The sequence below is a fragment of the Erpetoichthys calabaricus genome, chromosome 15 (genome assembly GCF_900747795.2).
Source record: "Erpetoichthys calabaricus chromosome 15, fErpCal1.3, whole genome shotgun sequence".
NCBI lineage: Eukaryota > Metazoa > Chordata > Cladistia > Polypteriformes > Polypteridae > Erpetoichthys > Erpetoichthys calabaricus.
Genome location: NC_041408.2, coordinates 66,795,459 through 66,813,218, shown reverse-complemented (window position 1 = coordinate 66,813,218; position 17,760 = coordinate 66,795,459). Strand labels below are relative to the sequence as shown.

Sequence of the window (17,760 nt, the reverse complement as noted above, 5' to 3'; positions counted from 1 at the left end):
ATATGATTGAATGGAAGTACCTTTTCACTACATTGGAGAATTTTGGGTTTGGCCCGAACATTTCTGCATGGATCAAACTACTGTATACTAATCCAGAAGCTTCAGTTTGTATTAACAACATTAATTCAGACAACTTTAAACTAGAATGTAGTACCAGACAAGGATGCCCCTTGTCACCACTGCTTTTTGCAATTGCCATTGAGCCACTGGCAGTTCACTGTAGAAATGCTTATGAGATAAAGGGGATTATCAGAGAAGGACTTGAACAAAAAATTTCTCTATACGCAGATGATATGGCAATGTATGTATCAGGTCCACAAAATACTGTGCCTGTAGTCCTAACAGCGCTTAAAGAATTTCAAAAGATTTCTGGTCTCAGAATTAATTTGACTAAAAGTGTGCTCTTTCCAGTGAATTCTCAAGCGCACAATGTTAAATTGGCCACCTTCCCTTTTATGATCGCAGATCAGTTTAAATCCTTAGGGGTAAATATTACAAGTAGACATAAAGCTCTCTATCAACAAAATTTCACTGTTTGTATGGAAAAAATTAAGCAAGACTTGTATAGATGGTCAAACCTTCATCTCACTTTAGCTGGAAAAATTAACATTGTTAAGATGAATATCCTTCCTAAGCTTCTCTTTTTATTTCAAAACATTCCAATATACATCAATAAATCATTTTTTAAGAAATCAGATTCAAGCATAACTTAATTTATTTAGAACTCAAAACATCCATGTTTTCAAAGAGCGACCCTACAAAGACCTAAGGCAGAAGGTGGCATGGCTCTACCTAACTTTCAATTTTATTACTGGGCAGCAAAGCTATAAGCTATAAATACAAGCTATAAAAACCTGGACATGGACACTAATAGATGAATATACACAGGCTTGGTCGGCAATAGAAATACAATCCTGCAGTACATCTTTATATTCTTTGTTTTGTACCCCAATAAATGCAAGTTATTGCCAATATACTAACATCCCAATTGTGCATCACTCACTCAGAATATGGAACCAATGTTGAAAGCATTTTAAGATAAAGAAGCTTTTATCTGTGGCACCTCTGCGTGAGAACCACCCTTTTTCAACCCTTTCAAACATATGCAGTTTTTAATTTATGGTAAACATTTGAGATTAAATCACTTAGAGATCTGTACATAGACAATGTCTTTGCATCCTACGAACAATTACATTCCAAATTTAACTTCCCAGTAAGACATTTCTTTTACTGCCTTCAAATCAGAAACTTTGTTAAACAGAACCTGCCCAATTTTCCTCACCTCCCACCCACCTCTATGCCGGAAAAAATATTGATCAGTCTTGAGGATTCAGACAGCACTTCTGTAATATATAAAACCATTTTACAGTCCCTTTCAAAGATCCAAGAGGACAGTGGGAAAAGGATCTCTCACTCAACATTTCAGAAAAGAAGTGGAAAGTAGCAATGCAGAGAATCCACTCGAGCTCCATATGCGCAAAGCATACAATAATTCAACTCAAAATTATATATCAAGCACATCTGTCTCGCTTAAAATTGTCCAAAATGTTTCCAGGGCAAGATCCAACCTGCGAATGTTGCAATCAAATTCCAGCCTCACAGGGCCACATGTTCTGGACCTGCACCAAATTAACATCATTCTGGACCAAAATCTTTAAATGCCTATCAGACAGTCTTGGTGTCACACTCCCTCCTAACCCATTAACAGCTGAGTTTGGTGTACTCCCAGATGGGCTTAAAGTGGGGAAGAACAAGCAAACTGTAATTGCCTTTACTACACTATTGGCACGTGGACTCATCTTGCTCAACTGGAAGAATCCTAACTCTCCTATTCTAAGTCAGTGGGTAACTAATGTTATATACTATTTGAAACTGGAAAAAATCTAATTCTCACTTACAGGATCTGTGCAGAACTTTTTCAAAACCTGGCAGGATCTAATCAATAACATTTTAGAGTAAGCTTTTAAAGCACTGAGGAAGCAGATTCTCTCCGCTTTTTTCCATTTATCATTATTCACTTATTAATTCATCTACTTACTTACTTTTACTAGTTTTAAGTTTTACTCTCCTGGCTTAGCTCTCTTTTTCATGGGTGGGGGTTGATTTGTTTTCAATCTTATGTTTGTAAAAATTGATTTATTTGTATGGAATGTTGTGTGATTTTAATAAAATCAATAAAATCAAAATAAAAAAAGAAACATGCTGCTACTGCCCTGATAGCAAATTCAGGCTGTTTCAAACCATCACAGGAAGGACATGTATTAAATCTCTTTCAGTACAGCAGTGAACACTAGACATAACTTTCCTACTGCATACTTGTTGGCATTTTGCTATTTACATGTTTCTGTTACACTCAATAACATTCTTCCTTGTTGAAAAAAAAAATGTTTTGGTTCCTTTTCTAAGGTTAACATTTACACTAAGGAGATTAATCACTTTAAATTCTAAAAATGTCACTTTTTCTTAGTTACTTATCATGTGTTGGTTACTATTTTTTTAATTTTTAGTTTCTTTTCTGGACCAATTTCAGAGATCTGACACTCGTTTTGGGGATTTTTGGGCTTGTAGATTACATTTTTGATGCATATTTGTGAATTCTCCTTTTGCCTTTTAATTTTATTTATTTTGGTGAATTTAGGCCACCATTTTGTTTTTTGCATTTGCCACCATTTTGGGGTTCTTGTCATTAGAACAGCTGCCCACATTACTACCTTTTGAATACCTGTGAAATGGGTCGAAAGGCCAGCCAATAGTTCACTTCTTTATCCTAGCTGCAGGTAACAACCCACAGGAAAATTTTACTGCTCAATGGCTGCTCTTTGATAGTTCATGAGACTTAAAAGAGATTCTCATTTATGTTTCATTTAAGAATCAACTTTGTTACAGATGTTTCCCCTAAAATTCCTTAGTAGAAGCAGCTTCGGACAAAAAGAAGACACAACTAAGGTAAAAGGAGTCAAAATTCAGAATTTGGTTTGAAAAGCATGTTAAGTTTTGTGATGTCTGTTTCTAGTCTTGTTTTAATCTATTTCCAGATTCCATTGTTTGTTTATTATTGGATTAATGCCTTTATCTAAGGTGACTTCCAACATCTGAGCCATGATCAGTTGCATTTCTTTTGTTTTTCCAATTGGAGCAGAGGCAGTTGAAGTGAATTTCTTGTGGTCACACAGTGGTGTCAGCAGTGGGATCTGAACCCAAAACCTCTGGGTTTGAAGTCCAAAAGCTTAACCATTATGCCAAACTGTGTGTCCTTTCATCTAGAATGAGTATGATCTAATTGGGCCACAGCAAAATAAGTTAGAGAAAATAATAATATTATTCAGAACCAAGGACAACAATTTTGTAATCATAGTAAAGGGTTTTATTACTTCAAATGTCTGCCCAAATGTTTCATAATATATTACTGAGCACACAATGCAAATGCTTTCAAATTGCAAGAAAAATGTCAAGACACTACTTGGAAAATGTGAGCCCCTTGTGTGAGGTCACTGCTGAAACTCAGGAGACGCTTATGAGAATAAAGAGGCATTATTTCTCAGAGACAAAAGGAAATGTCTCCATTTAATTTCATTCTGACCTCATTGTTGTCTACGAGAAACCAAAAAGGTATTAAGGAGACCGCATTTTTGATTTTACATTCCCCTGGGAAATATTTTTAAAAAGCATTCATTTTAATTTTTAATCAATTTAAAGAGCTCATCAGTTTTTAAGTTTTGCTCCTGTTTATTTTGACTATTACTTTTGTGTCTCGTTTTGGCTTCAATGCATTTTTGATCTCCTGGTTTTGACCTTTTTTCTGGCTTTAACATCTGCCTCCTGACTGCCTCACATATTCTTGTGTGTTCACTTACATTACATTTTGGTTGTTATACCTTGAAGGTACTGTATAACATTGTTTAATAAGGGAGTCAAATCAAGAAAAGAAAGGAAGAATGATCTAAGCCTTTAACAGAAAGGTAAAGCAGTATGACACTGAGTCTCAGCGCTTCTGCAGAGGAGCTCCAGTACTCTCAGTTGAGGGTTTGTTAATGAATTCTGACTTGCGGTTCAGTGCGTTCTTATATGCAGCACGAGGCAGAATGGGCAGAGCTTTCAGAACGGTGGTAGAAATGACTTCAGCCATCTTCCGGGTGACAGTCTTCACGTCTATAGATGAAAAGGGGTGACGATTTTAGAGAAAACACCTGCTCAGATTTCAAAGAGCCAATGCTTATTTTGCTGGAGCCCTGAAGGTGTCCCCTAAGCTCACGTGTCTGACAATGTATATACCGCAGGTGAAACAGCAGTATTACACTTTGATGTCTTTAATTACAAAACCTGCCCCACATCTGTAAAAGGTGAGCTTGTTTACAAGCCTACAGGATGTGTCTTGAGAAGGACAATAAATAACTTGATCAAAAACATTAAAGTTTGCTCAAACAAGTTTAGAAAGAGTACTATATAGATCAAAGAGGAGGGTTACAGAATGTAACCAATATTGCTTCACAAAGATTTTCACTGTACAAAGACTTATGGAATAACTTTACAAAGTTTGCGAAACCTTCACATATTATTTCACACTTGTTAGAACAGCTAAATGTCTCTCTTCAGAGATTAATTTGTGAGGAACAGACTGCAGCTCAATATCTTAGGCAACTAAAAATAGATGCCATCACAATTGAACCCAATCCTAAAATAGAAATCATCAAAGAAAATATTTCTCCCATGATGTCTATAAGAATGCAAATCAGAATAAGTCATTCGCCTGAGGCCACATGATAGACCTCTGACATTTGCATGTGCAAAATCCTGTCATAAAGGAGGAGTAAGGGTATCAGCACGTAAACTCATGCATTGCAGGAAGAGTTTCAAAAGCAGTGTCATCACAGGACCGAGTCATGGAAAAGTTAGTGTACTGAGAAAAAGTTCCCATGGCGCAACTTCTAGATGTGATTTATTGTCACTCGACTAGCATTTCTGGCAGTTTGGCGTGATTTGTAATCAAACTGAAAAGCGTGATTCACCAGTGATGAAGTCTCAGGTTTTGAATCATCAGTTCATTTAGATATGACACCTAGTATAAAAAAGGAAAAATAATATAACATACTGATTATCATATGGAATTTGTTATATGTTGTAACAAGGCGCTATATATGCGCCCGACCCGACACAGATTCACACTGGAGGCACACGTATAAAATAAATAAAACTTTTTATTTTCTTCACCTGTGGGGCACGTCTTCCCCGTAATCCCCACAGGCACAACACAGTCGCAAAAGCACCAAGTACACCACACACTTACACAACTACAAAGAGGACTATTTCATTTATGTTAGGTAGAATGCCCAGAGGGGACTGGGCGGTCTCGTGGCCTGGAACCCCTGCAGATTTTATTTTTTTCTCCAGCTTTCTGGAGTTTTATTTTTGTTTTTTCTGTCCCCCCTGGCCATTGGACCTTACTCCTTTTCTAATGTTGTCTTATTTTAATTTTGTATTTTGTCTTTTATTTTTCTTTTCTTCATTATGTAAAGCACTTTGAGCTACTTTTGTATGAAAATGTGCTATATACAGTAAATAAATGTTGTTGTTGTTGTTGTAACTGTCGTGTCTGCTGAACGCAGCTTTTCAAAGCTCAAGATGATTATGAGTGACCTGTGAACAAGCAAGATGCAAGATCAATTGAATGGCTTAGTGTTAATATCAGTTGAGCACGAAGTTGTTGACTCATTCGATTATTCAGACTTAATCAAAGACTTTGGAAAAATGAAAGTACGCAAAATGTTTTCACATTTGAGTTTGAGGTTTGATTTACATGCTACATTAGGTGTAGTCAGTAGGTTCTATTGACATGTTCCTCTCAAATCTGATATATATAATATGTAATCATAAAATGATAAGCTATACATCCCTAATTATTACACATTTATATGGATAAAATAATTATTATAGATAGATAGATAGATAGATAGATAGATAGATAGATAGATAGATAGATAGATAGATAGATAGATAGATAGATAGATAGATAGATAGATACTTTATTAATCCCAATGGGAAATTCATATTCTTCAGCAGCAGCATACTGATACAATAAATAATATTAAAGAATGATAATAATGCAGGTGAAAAACAGACAATAACTATGTATAATGTTAAATGTTAACGTTTACCCCCCCGGATGGAATTAAACAGTCGCATAGTTTGGGGGAGGAACGATCTCCTCAATCTGTCAGTGGAGCAGGACAGTGACAGCAGTCTGTCGCTGAAGCTGCTCTTCTGTCTGGAGATGATACTATTAAGTGGATGCAGTGGATTCTCCATAATTGATAGGAGCCTGCTGAGCGCCCTTCGCTCTGCCACAGATGTTAAACATTATGCATTTATACGGATAAAATAATTATCATATATTCATATGGATAGAAACAGCAGGGCCCTGACAGGTACCTTTGCCTAGGGCCCCCAAAAACCTAAGAACGGTCCTGGAGTACGTATACACAGGACCAGGAAACGGCATGTTGTATAAAAACAGAAACAAGTTGAAATCAAAAGTCAATCCTAAAATAAAACATCAGAGCCAGAGTGTAAACTAAGAATTGTAGTCAAAAGGAGAAGTGAAAAGTCGTGATCAGGCAGATCAGAAAGACATGTACAAAAAGAGTTTGTGGTTTTGTTCATCCAAATGACAGCTAGATGGTGACGTGTCAGGCTAGTATTTAAACTGTTGCATAAATGACATCAGGGTTGGTTTTGTAACTGCTCTTCTCCTGGGATTTTCACACACAACAGTCTGCAAAGTTTACTGAGAATGGTGCATTAAACAAAAACATCCAGTGAGTGGCAGTTCTGTGTACAGAAACATCTTGCTAATGAGAGATGTCAGAAACCTAAGAGAAAGGCTATGATAACTCAGATAACCACTCTGTACAAAACTGGTGAGCAGAAAAGCATCTCAGAATGAACGACACATTGAACCTTGATACCACATTGGGTTGCACTCCTGTCAGCCCAGTGCAGAAAGCTTACACTGTAGCGGGCTCAGGCAAACCAAAGCTGGACAGTTGAAGACTTGGAAAATGTAGCCTTCCTTGATGAATCTCAATTTCTGCTGTGGCACACATTGATGGTATAGTCAGGATTTTGTGACAACAACATACATCCACACACCCAACCTGCCTTATGTCAACAGTCCAGGCTGGTGGTGGTGGTGATGTAATGGTGTGGGGAATGTTTTATCAGCACAGTCTGAGCCGGTTAATACCAATCAATCATCTCTTGAAAGTTGTGGCCTATTTGAATATTGTTGCTGACCATGTGCCTTCATGGCCATAAGTTACCCATCTTGTAATATTTACGTCTAGCATGATAATGCCCCATTGTCACAAAGAAAAAGTCATCTCAAACTGGTATAATGAACATAACCATTAGTTCACTGTTCTCCAAGTCTGAATCCTGTAGAACGCCTTTGGGATGTGGTAGAATGGGATAATTAATGTGAAACTGACAAATCTGTAGAAATCGCATGATTCAATCATGTCAACATGGACCAGAATCTCAAAGAAATGTTTACAACATCTTGTGGAATCCATGCCATGAAGATTTAATGCTATTTTAAGGGCAAAAGGAGGCCCTGTCCAGTATTAGTATAGTGTTCCTAATAATAATGAGTAAAAGTACAACCACATACTTCAGTCACTAAACAGCTCCCCAGAGACAAGGCAAAATAGACAGGAGTCTCCTGCATTTAACACGTCTGGTCCTAAATAAAAGATGACAAGATATTATTAACACATTTATGAGAAAATTCACAACAGATATCTGTTCTTTAATATATAGTCTGATTCAGATCTCCTTTTTCCTTATTTTCAATTTGCTTCAGGTATCTAGAAATCTATGAAACTGATGAACAGTTGTGGGTTGTTCCAAAGGAAAACAATGGCAAGGCACAATTAAGATTAATTCATAATAAGTTATTTTACTATGGGATTTAGAGAAAGATGATGCTTAAATTATGTTCTTCTGGTTCAAACCAAGATTGACTATTACCATACACATTTAGAAGCAGCCGTTATTGTTTCCTACCAGTCACTTTGATGAAAACACAAAGTTGGCAAACTCTAGGGACAACTAAGTGGGAAAGAAAAAAAAACAAATATAAACCCAATGATGCAAACAGATGTTGTTACGCCTTGATTATCATCCTCATCAGTGTTTCCAGATGGAGTTATCCGGATACCAGTTCCATCTGGTGTCAAATGGATATTGCAGACATCTACTGTCCAGGATGTCTGCTAGTTGATAATTGAGTTCGGCAGCTTTAATAGCAAACTAAATAATGAGCAGTGAAGAATGCATTGCAGAGTCCTCATGGGACTAAAACAGGCTTTCATAATAGAAAATACTTTCACTTGCTGTGATCAAGGGAACAAAGGAAAAGTCGCTTCCCTGACCTTTTGGTTGTACTCTTGGTTTGGCTACTCAGTGGTTGGCATGTTCAAACTAAAACTAACTATATTTAATCTGTTATTAATTTGCCAAGCTTCCATGCAAGTCACGCACTCACCCAGCAGGATGGAGCACCACTGGACAATTAGAGACAGTTGAGGAAATGCTCTGGAAATTGATCAGGATGCTGACATCACTTGGAAATATCTTTTGTCAATGAAAACCAGAATGACAACACTGTGGAGAGCTCCACAGAGGTTGAAGAGTGCTGTGGGTGGCAAAGCATTTCTAAAATTTGTGTTTCTGTCTCACAGCTCTAGGGACTGGTGTGCACGGCCAGCATGTGGGCTGAGTCGACAAGGCAATCTGCTCGGGCAGGACTTTGGTCAGGGTGGCATTTTCATATAAGATTATCTTAAAAACATTATGAAACAATAAAAAAATGAGAGTGGATTCAGAAAGTATTAAGACCCCTTCACTTTCTGTGTACTTCATTATGTAATTGATTTAAACTGCCATTTTCAGGTTTCTCCAGATATGTTCTAAGGGGTTTAAGTTTGGGTTTTGGCTGGACCACTCCAATTTATCTTGGCTGCATGCTCCAGTTCATTGTTATGCTGAAAAGTAAAACATCATCCCTGTCTGAGATTGTGTGTGCTCTGGAGCAGCTTTTATTTAAGAACCTCTGTGTATCTGGCGGTATTCTTCATTCCCTCTGACCAATCTCCTTGTCCCTGCCACTGAGAAGCACCCCATAGCATGATGCTTTCACCACCTTCTTCACTGCAGATATGCTCTGAGAGACCTTAAAATGTTGTTTGACAAGCAACCTTCTGACCAAATGCCACCAGTGAACACCATGAGTGAGGCTTGTCTGGTAATCACTGTGTGAAGCTACCTGGACTGAATTATGAGGCATTTCCCCTGCTGCATTACTGTTGATGAAAACAAGTGGCCCAACATTAAGGAAACTTGTCATTGTAACTACAGTAAAATGCACATAACAAATAAATCAGCTATTTATAAGACTCTCGTGCTGTAGGGCACCCCCTAACATTCATGGATTACAATGCAAAACACTCCACTAATAAAGCATGAATACACAAATAAGAGTTATCTTAAAGGATTCACAGAGTATGAGGAAGAAAGTCGTTTAAATGTCCATAAGTAGAATAAAGGTTATATTTGAATGCCCATTATTGATAGAGTTATGCCCGAACCATATCCCATTCCAGGGAAACATCTGTCTTCCACCGCCTCCTCACACAGGCATGTCAGGCCCTCTCATAATTTCACCATAAAAAGTTAAAAGGATCCTTTATGTTGTCAAGTCTATAAAAAAAGATCCCATGTTCATCTGACGACTTCTGTATGTGGCACAGTGTTTCCTTTAATTTACACAACTTTCTCTCTGTTCCTTGCCTCTCTCCTCTTCTTTGCTACTGCACCTTTACCTTTTTAGGTATGGTCAGCCCCTCCCCTTTTAGCTTTTATTGGTCCTCTAAGTCACATGCTCCTTCCCAAGTAGTCCATAGGTTTCTAACGCCTATTCAGATTCTTTACTCTTACAGTAATGATGAAAAGGTACAACCAGACAATGAAACTAAACACACATGACAACAGTTACGCCATTAACGTTAGTATTCGTGACTGGAGCTATAATCATTACGTTACATTAACCCTTTGCGGTCGTTAGGCCAGAAAACTGGCCTTAGTAAAAAGTGCGCTATAGGTCGTCAGGCCACCGCTGGTGGCCCTGCAAGTTTCTGACCGATTTGCACAGTCGCCTGGTCGAGAAAAGTGGCCTGTGTTATTCCTACGTGCTTGAAAAAAATAACTGCTGTAATTATTGGCGTTTTTTCAATAATTAATTACGACTAATGTAGCGTGACGTTGAAAATTAAATACGACTGCAAAGGGTTAATGGAGTACATTTTCTGATCTCTGTCATTTCACACAATAAGCAACAAGCATTGCACTTTATAAATGACTATGTTGTTCATGTTATGCCTTAATGAGAAGAGAAGCCAATGTTTTGCCATTATCTGTTGAATGCTTGCTTGTGTTAACTATTCCACTGCGCAGATTGTGCACTATGGGTGACAGGGCTTTTGGGGCCACAGTTATGGAATGCCATGCTGTTGGAGCTCCGTGCATGTACCTCATTTTCTATTTTAAAATCTAGACTTACAACCTTGACTTTTGTTGTTCTCATTAATTTTGCTTGTATATTGGACTGTTTAATTTAATGTGTATGCCTTTGGAGCTCTGTACATGTACCTCACTTTCTAATGCCACATGTTGATTTAATTGTTTTTATGTTGTGACTGGCTGAGTTAGTTTTGCAAAGTTTGCTAAATTCATCTGCTGTTTTGAAAATGTGGCTGCTGTGCTGATCAATGTGGTTAATATTGTAATATACTGTGTTTACTGTGAAAGTTTTAAGCAGATTTCCTGCACTGTTTCATAATTTTGATATTTATTTTCACTTTAAAGGGTTCATTGCTCTCTACAAATGCATCAGCTAAAGGTGTATCACCAAGATGGCAGCACCACACAGGTTTGTTTTATTCATGTCACATAGTTAAGCCCTCATTTATTTGTATTTATTTCTTTATATCTGTTGTTCTTTTTGATGCTTAGAAATGACATTCAATGCAACACAGGTTTGACAAATTTTTATTGTCTTTCAAACTAGCTATAATTTCTTTCTAAGCAAATCATTTTCATTAAAAATTGATTTTTTTTTCCTCATCTGTAAAACAGTTCTTCCTGAACAGATCAGATTACAATTGTATTGTGAGACTTGACCCAAGTCCTGCTAAATGAGACATTATTTCTTGTCACGCACACAGCCCTGGCTCAGACCCTTGACAAGAATACACACCCAACCAGTCGCCAAGTCTGGAAAGCTCAGACGTGTCAGGTCTTTATCACATGCTGCACTTGGGCCAGAGCGGTGATGCTTTTTCTCTCTTCAGTTCACTCCCACATCACAAACATCTGTCTGTGAGACAAGAGTTAGTGCTCTGCTGCCTCAAAATGACTGCATTTCATCAAGGCTGCGCAGAAAGCCTGCAAAAGTTTACCGAGCTGCAGGGTGACGATCCACCAGACTTGGCACGAGCAGAGCAGTCACAGAGCCCTCTCACGCAATCACGTTCAGGCCACAGAGTTTATTTACTCAGAAAATACAGTACAGGTTAACACAGAGAGGGAGAGCTGGCTAAATATTTTCATTCTTCACATCAACCACCACAGCTGGAGCAGCTCCAGGCTGTCAGTGCCACTGTGCTTGTTAGATAAGCAGCTGCGTTTCCTCCACTATGCGTATGGCTTCTTTCCTTTGAAATCAACATTGGCAAGTGCTGTGAAAAAATACAAGGGGGGTCCTGGAATTCTATGTTAATGCAGTGTACTGAGGCAACTAATAACATTAATTGTGTCCCCACTGATGCACAAAACAATGGCTTTACTATAGTTTATATTTGGGGCGGATAGCAGCTTGGTCTACAAGCTCCTATGTCCTCAGCTGACTACTTTTTCTTTGTGGAGACATAGTGCAAAATGTGTCTGTTTTCATGTATAAATACACAAACATGCCTAATTAACCTGAGTGTTCTATATCAGGGTTTCTCAAAGTCAGCCCTGGGGGCCCACTGTGGCTTCAGGTTTTTGTTTCAGCCAGATTCATAATCAGTGAAAACAACTGATAACACCGATCTCATTTAATTAGCTGGTATTTTTTTCTCTTCTCTTATATCTCTCTTCTTATTACAGCAGAATGATGTTTATGTCTAGAAGACATTTAGAAACATTTCTGCTTTTGCTATAGATTTAAATGCTTAACTCTCTTTTCCTGATTTCATTTTATTTTGCCCTTTCTGTGTGCTGTTTGCTCCATTCATTGTGTCTTAATAATGACAATTAAAAAACAAGCAGAGCAGACACTCAGGCAAACAACACTGAATCATTAAAAGCTGCAACTACTTTAGCGTCAGACCCACTAATTAGTAAATAATGGATTAATGGAACAATTAGAACACCTGGAAAAGCAGAATGAAAATCAAGATGAAAATATTGTTAAAAAGAAAAAAAACATCATTCCCATATAACTGCTTAGCACATTTTAATGTATTCATTTTTTTTTTACCAAACTTAGTTTTCTAATCTCTATATTGTGTTGTTCCCAAAACAAAGAATCTGGGAAATAACAGTTAATTTAAATGGCCAAGAAGTCAAATTAAAAACAGAAGCTGTTTGGAACAAAAATCTGCAGCCACAGTGGATCCCCAGGACCAAGTTTAAGAACCCATGTTCTATATTATACAGATATTACAACAATAATTTAGAGATAGGAGAATGATACCGAAGCATCGAAGCTTGTGTCAGTGTATCCAAGGTGTCCAATAAAAGGTGTCATTTTGCTTGACTTTTCACTACATTCATAATGGCTAACACGGTACAACACCCTAGTACTACTCATCTCCTGAAAAGGACTGGCATCCCATCTGGGGTTGTTTCTTGCCTTGCAAACAATGCTGCCAGAATAACCATATTCAACCACGCACACGGCACCTCTCACCTCTCATTCGTATGAATGCTTTTGACAGACACAGTTCCTGCTCTCTTAACTGTTATAAATTTTTACGTTTTCCTTACTTTAAGTTCCCAATAAAAGAAGACTTGATATGTCCAAATCTTATTGAAGAATTTCATCCCGAAGAGTTATCAACAGAAGAAATGAGTACACGGGCAATCCTAGCACCAAGAAACGATGAAGTCAAACAAATTAATGCAAAAATTGTCGATCAATTACACGACAAATTAGCTAAATGTGTATCGATAGACTATACTGAAACAGTTGGTGGTGATCGTGCGGATGATGAAAACATCAACTTACAATATCCCAAAGAATATCTACAACTGTTAACACAGTACAGTCTTCCACCGCCCGAATTACTGTTGAAAGAAGATGTATCCAAGAAAGGTACTGTAGTACATCTCCCGCGGATAACTTTAGACACTAAAGGAGATCTTGATATGCCATTCGTATTAAAATGTTAACAGTTTCCTGTTAGAATAGCTTTTGCAAAGACAATTAACAAATCACAGAGACAAATATTTGAAAAAGTCAGTTTATTTATTAGAGAGAAAGAAACAAAATTCAGTCACGGGCAGTTACAGTATACATTGCGTTGTCACGATGTACTGTAAGTCCAAACATAGAATCAAAATTCAATGCGATATTGATGAAAATGTAATTCAAAGTTTTACAGTAAAAGTGTAAGTTTAAAAAGTATTTGCATGTTAATTTCAAATCCAAACAGAACAAAATTGTACAATGCAATGAATAACTCTGATGCAACATGAAACACAATTTACTTTTTACTATTTTTTAATATGGTTAATTACTCGCTGTAATGTAAAATAGTTAGTTCTATTATGCATATGTAACAATTCCCATGAAAATAACAATCTGTTGAAATTGTACATCCGCATCCCCATACACAAGCGGCTGAATCATAAAGTGGCTAGCGCGTAGCGCCGGCCCGGAGGTTGGCAAGTGAAGCGAGCAGGGGGCAAAGCCCCCAAGTAATTTAAATGTAATAGTCAGTATTTTGGTTTGCAGTGTGTACATTGATTGACTTTTATTCTATATGTCATTTGGGTATAAGCTGATGAACCAACCAGAGTAAATGCATCCTTTAATATTTTGACCATTCTGACCATGCTGTAATAGACTGCTTGTGAGAATGCTCCCTCTTCATGAAGTGACAATAAAAGACGTATAGAATGGTTGTTCTCCTGCCTGGTTTCTAATAGTAAGAGGTTCTAAATTTAAGATAAGATTCTATTAATATATCTAAATTTAATTTCTTCCACACTGACTCCTTGCTGTTAACCTTTTTCACTGTGCAGATTGCGCACTTTGAGTGACAGGGCTTTTAGTGTATCAGGGCCACAGTTATGGAATGCCCTGCCTTTGCACCTTTGTACACGTCCCTCACTTTCTGTTTTTAAATCTAAACTTAAAACCTACCTTTTTAATATATTGCCTTTTGTTGTTCTCATTAGTTTGTTTGTTTATTAGACTTTGATTTTATGTATATTGTTATACAGTGTCCTTGGGTACCTTGAAAGTGCTTTTTAATACAATTTATTATTATTACTCATTACTATTCATTTGACAAAATCCTTTAAAACAGTTTACATTATTACAGAAATATATGAAGTACTGATAAATCAGGTCGTGGGGTGAAACTGATGTATTATACTGTCAGCATAAAGAAAACGTGAGAAAAGTGAGAAAAGAAAGATGCTGTACAAAGCAAAAAAGTATGCAACCCAAATTTAATCTGAGTGCCCTGATTAGACATCAGATTAGAAAAAACAGCAGAAATTTTTATAATGGAGATCACAATCAGCACAGATTCTTCTAGATCAGGTTTACTTTTTTGTTTGTTCTTTTAGCAGTGAACCACGAAAGTGGCCACCTCTTATCAACAGAAGAGTTTATATTAAATACAGCTGTAGTCTTTCTTGAAAAAAAAGAAAATGCGAATAATGAGAACTGGAGCGGTAACAATGTGACTTTGGCAGAACTTCTTACATAATGGCAAAGGTATTCATGTCACTATGAATAAAATGTATATCTATGACGGCCTACAAGGACATTTTAGTGTTCACAAGAATGTGCTTTGCATGCAAAGTCTGCTGCCTTTGAATACTTGGTGTAGAGCCAGAAAACACACAATGGAGGAGTCACCTACTCAGAGTAGGGCAAACTAAATGAGACTAAAGGAATGATTCACAATGAAGGATTGGCCACTTTGTGTATTTTAAAAAGAATTTCTACTTTGCTTGCTTTGTCACTGATTATTTCATTATTGGTAAAAACGTAACAACAAATTAATGAGCATTTCTTGAGTATCTTGATGCTTTATCTCTGAAACGTAAGTGGCAATGTGTTATCAAAGCAAAGATGCTTTAGGAAGGGCACTATAATGCCCTGTGCCAGTTTTCATGACAGTGGTTATTATGGCTGGGGCACCCACATGCAGCCCATGAATTAATTATGCTGATATTTACGTAAATTCCATCTCACTGTAGCTCAGATTTGATATTTTTTTCTGCTCAGGTTCTCAATATTTTTCATGCTCTTGAGTAATCTTGCTACTCAAGTTTTATACTTTACATTACTTTCTAGCATGATTTGTCGACTGTGTTTCATGTGTCTGTGTTAAAGCCGTGGCACCTGATTGTTGAGTATGAGCAAGGCATTTCTGAGAGAAAACGCAAGACTTATGATGTTCCAAAAGAGTATTCAAGGGTAAAGGACACATTTGGTACGGCGCCACAGGTGTGGTTTTAGGGGAGCAAAGCGGTCAGAGAATTGTACCTTAAGGACGGTCAGCAATTTGTTGCTGTTGGTAGGTTTAAGTCTGACCCATCTTACTTGTTCCAGAGATGTCCCTCAGGGATCAGTCCTTGGCCCTCTTTATCATGTATATGCTTCTTCTTGGTGTCATTATTAGACTGCATGGCCTACACTTTCACTGTTATGCTAAGGATACACAGATTTATTTACAGACTGGGCTTATGTAATCATTACCTCCTCCTGCATTGGTTGCATGTTTGGCTAACATCAAACGTTGATTGTCTGAAAACTTTCTCAGACTAAATACTGATAAAACTGATGCTTTCATTCTTGCATCTCCAGGCACTTTAAAGAAAATAGACAATTCCTCAGTAAAAATCCCTAGCTTTATTTCATCCTTCTCTGCATAGGTTAAAAACCTTGGTGTTATTCTTACAAATAAACTTGATCCATTAGGATTAAAAGTCAATACAGAGGTAAAGAATTTGGGGGTAACTATTGACTCTGACCTACATTTTAAATCACATATTAATTAGATTTCTAGGACAGCATTTTTTCACTTAAGAAATATAGCAATATTTAGACCTCCTATAACATTGCAAGATGCTGAGAAATTAATTTACACGTTTGTATTCAGTCTTCTAGATTACTATAACGCACTCCTCTCACGACCACCCGAAAAAGACATCAATCGATTGCAACTAGTGCAGAAATGTAGCTGCTAGAATCTTAACTAGCCAGCCAGCCATTATCCAACCCACTATATCCTAACACAGGATCACGGGGGTCTGCAGGAGCCAATCCCAGCCAACACAGGGTGTAAGACAGGAACAAATCCCGGGCAGGGCGCCAGCCCACCGCAGAGAATCTTAACTAAGAAAAGAAAATCTGAGCACATCTCCCCAGTTTTGATGTCACTACATTGGTTACCTGTGCCATTTATAGTTGACTATAAAATACTGCTTATAGTTTACAAAGCCTTAAATAATCTCTCTCCATGCTATATCTTGGAATGCCTTTTACCTTACACTCCAAATCGTAACCTTAGATCTTTAAATGAGGGTCTGCTTGTAATTCCAAGAGCTAAACTTGAAAGAAGTGGTGAGGCGGCCTTCTGCTATTACGCACCTAAAATCTGGAACAGCCTACCAATAGAAATTCGCCAGGCTAATACAGTGGAGCATGTTAAAAAACAGCTAAAACCACATTACTTTAACATGACTTTCTTATAGCTTCATTTTAGTTTAATCCTGATACTCTGTATATGCATTTAATTATCATTATCATCCATGGTGGTTCTGAAATCCATACTAACCCCTACTTTCTCTGTTGTTGCTTTTCCGGTTTTCTGTGGTGGCAATCTGCACACCACCCAATCAAAGCACCGTGATGTCCCTACATTGATGGATTAAAGGCCAGAAGTCCACATGACCATCATCATCAATTTCTTCCATGTGAACCCTGAATACCAAGAGGACTGATTGAAGTCATTTATGTAAGGTAGAATGCCTAGAGGGGGCTGGGTGGTCTTGCGGCCTGGAACCCCTGCAGATTTTGTTTTTTTCTCCGGCCATCTGTAGTTTTTTTTTTGTTTTTTTCTGTCCTCCCTGGCTATCGGACCTTACTTTTATTCTATACTAATTAGTATTGCCTAATTTTATTTCTTATGTATTTTGTCTTTTTTTCTCTTTCTTCATCCTGTAAAGCACTTTGAGCTACATTGTTTGTATGAAAATGTGCTATATAAATAAATGTTGTTGTTGTTGACCCTACACTTTCCTTTGATGCTCATATTAATAATATTACCAAGGTTGCCTATTTTCACCTAATGCAAATTTCAAGGCTGCATCCATTGCTCTGTGATACTGCAACTAAGATGCTTATTTGTGTTTTTGTCACCTTGCAACTTGACTATTGCAATGCAGTGCTGTTTGTTATCCCTACTCAGAATCTAA

The 17,760-nt window shown here is 37.4% G+C and overlaps 1 long non-coding RNA gene across 1 annotated transcript in view; it reads left to right on the top strand.

Moving 5' to 3' along the window:
- The window catches only part of LOC114666096 (uncharacterized), a 41,913-nt gene that overhangs the window by 21,889 nt on the left and 2,264 nt on the right, over nt 1-17,760 (top strand). Inside the window, exon 2 of the long non-coding RNA XR_007933553.1 lies at nt 10,921-17,305. This is a non-coding gene — a long non-coding RNA (uncharacterized LOC114666096). The remainder of the gene's footprint in view (nt 1-10,920; nt 17,306-17,760) is intronic.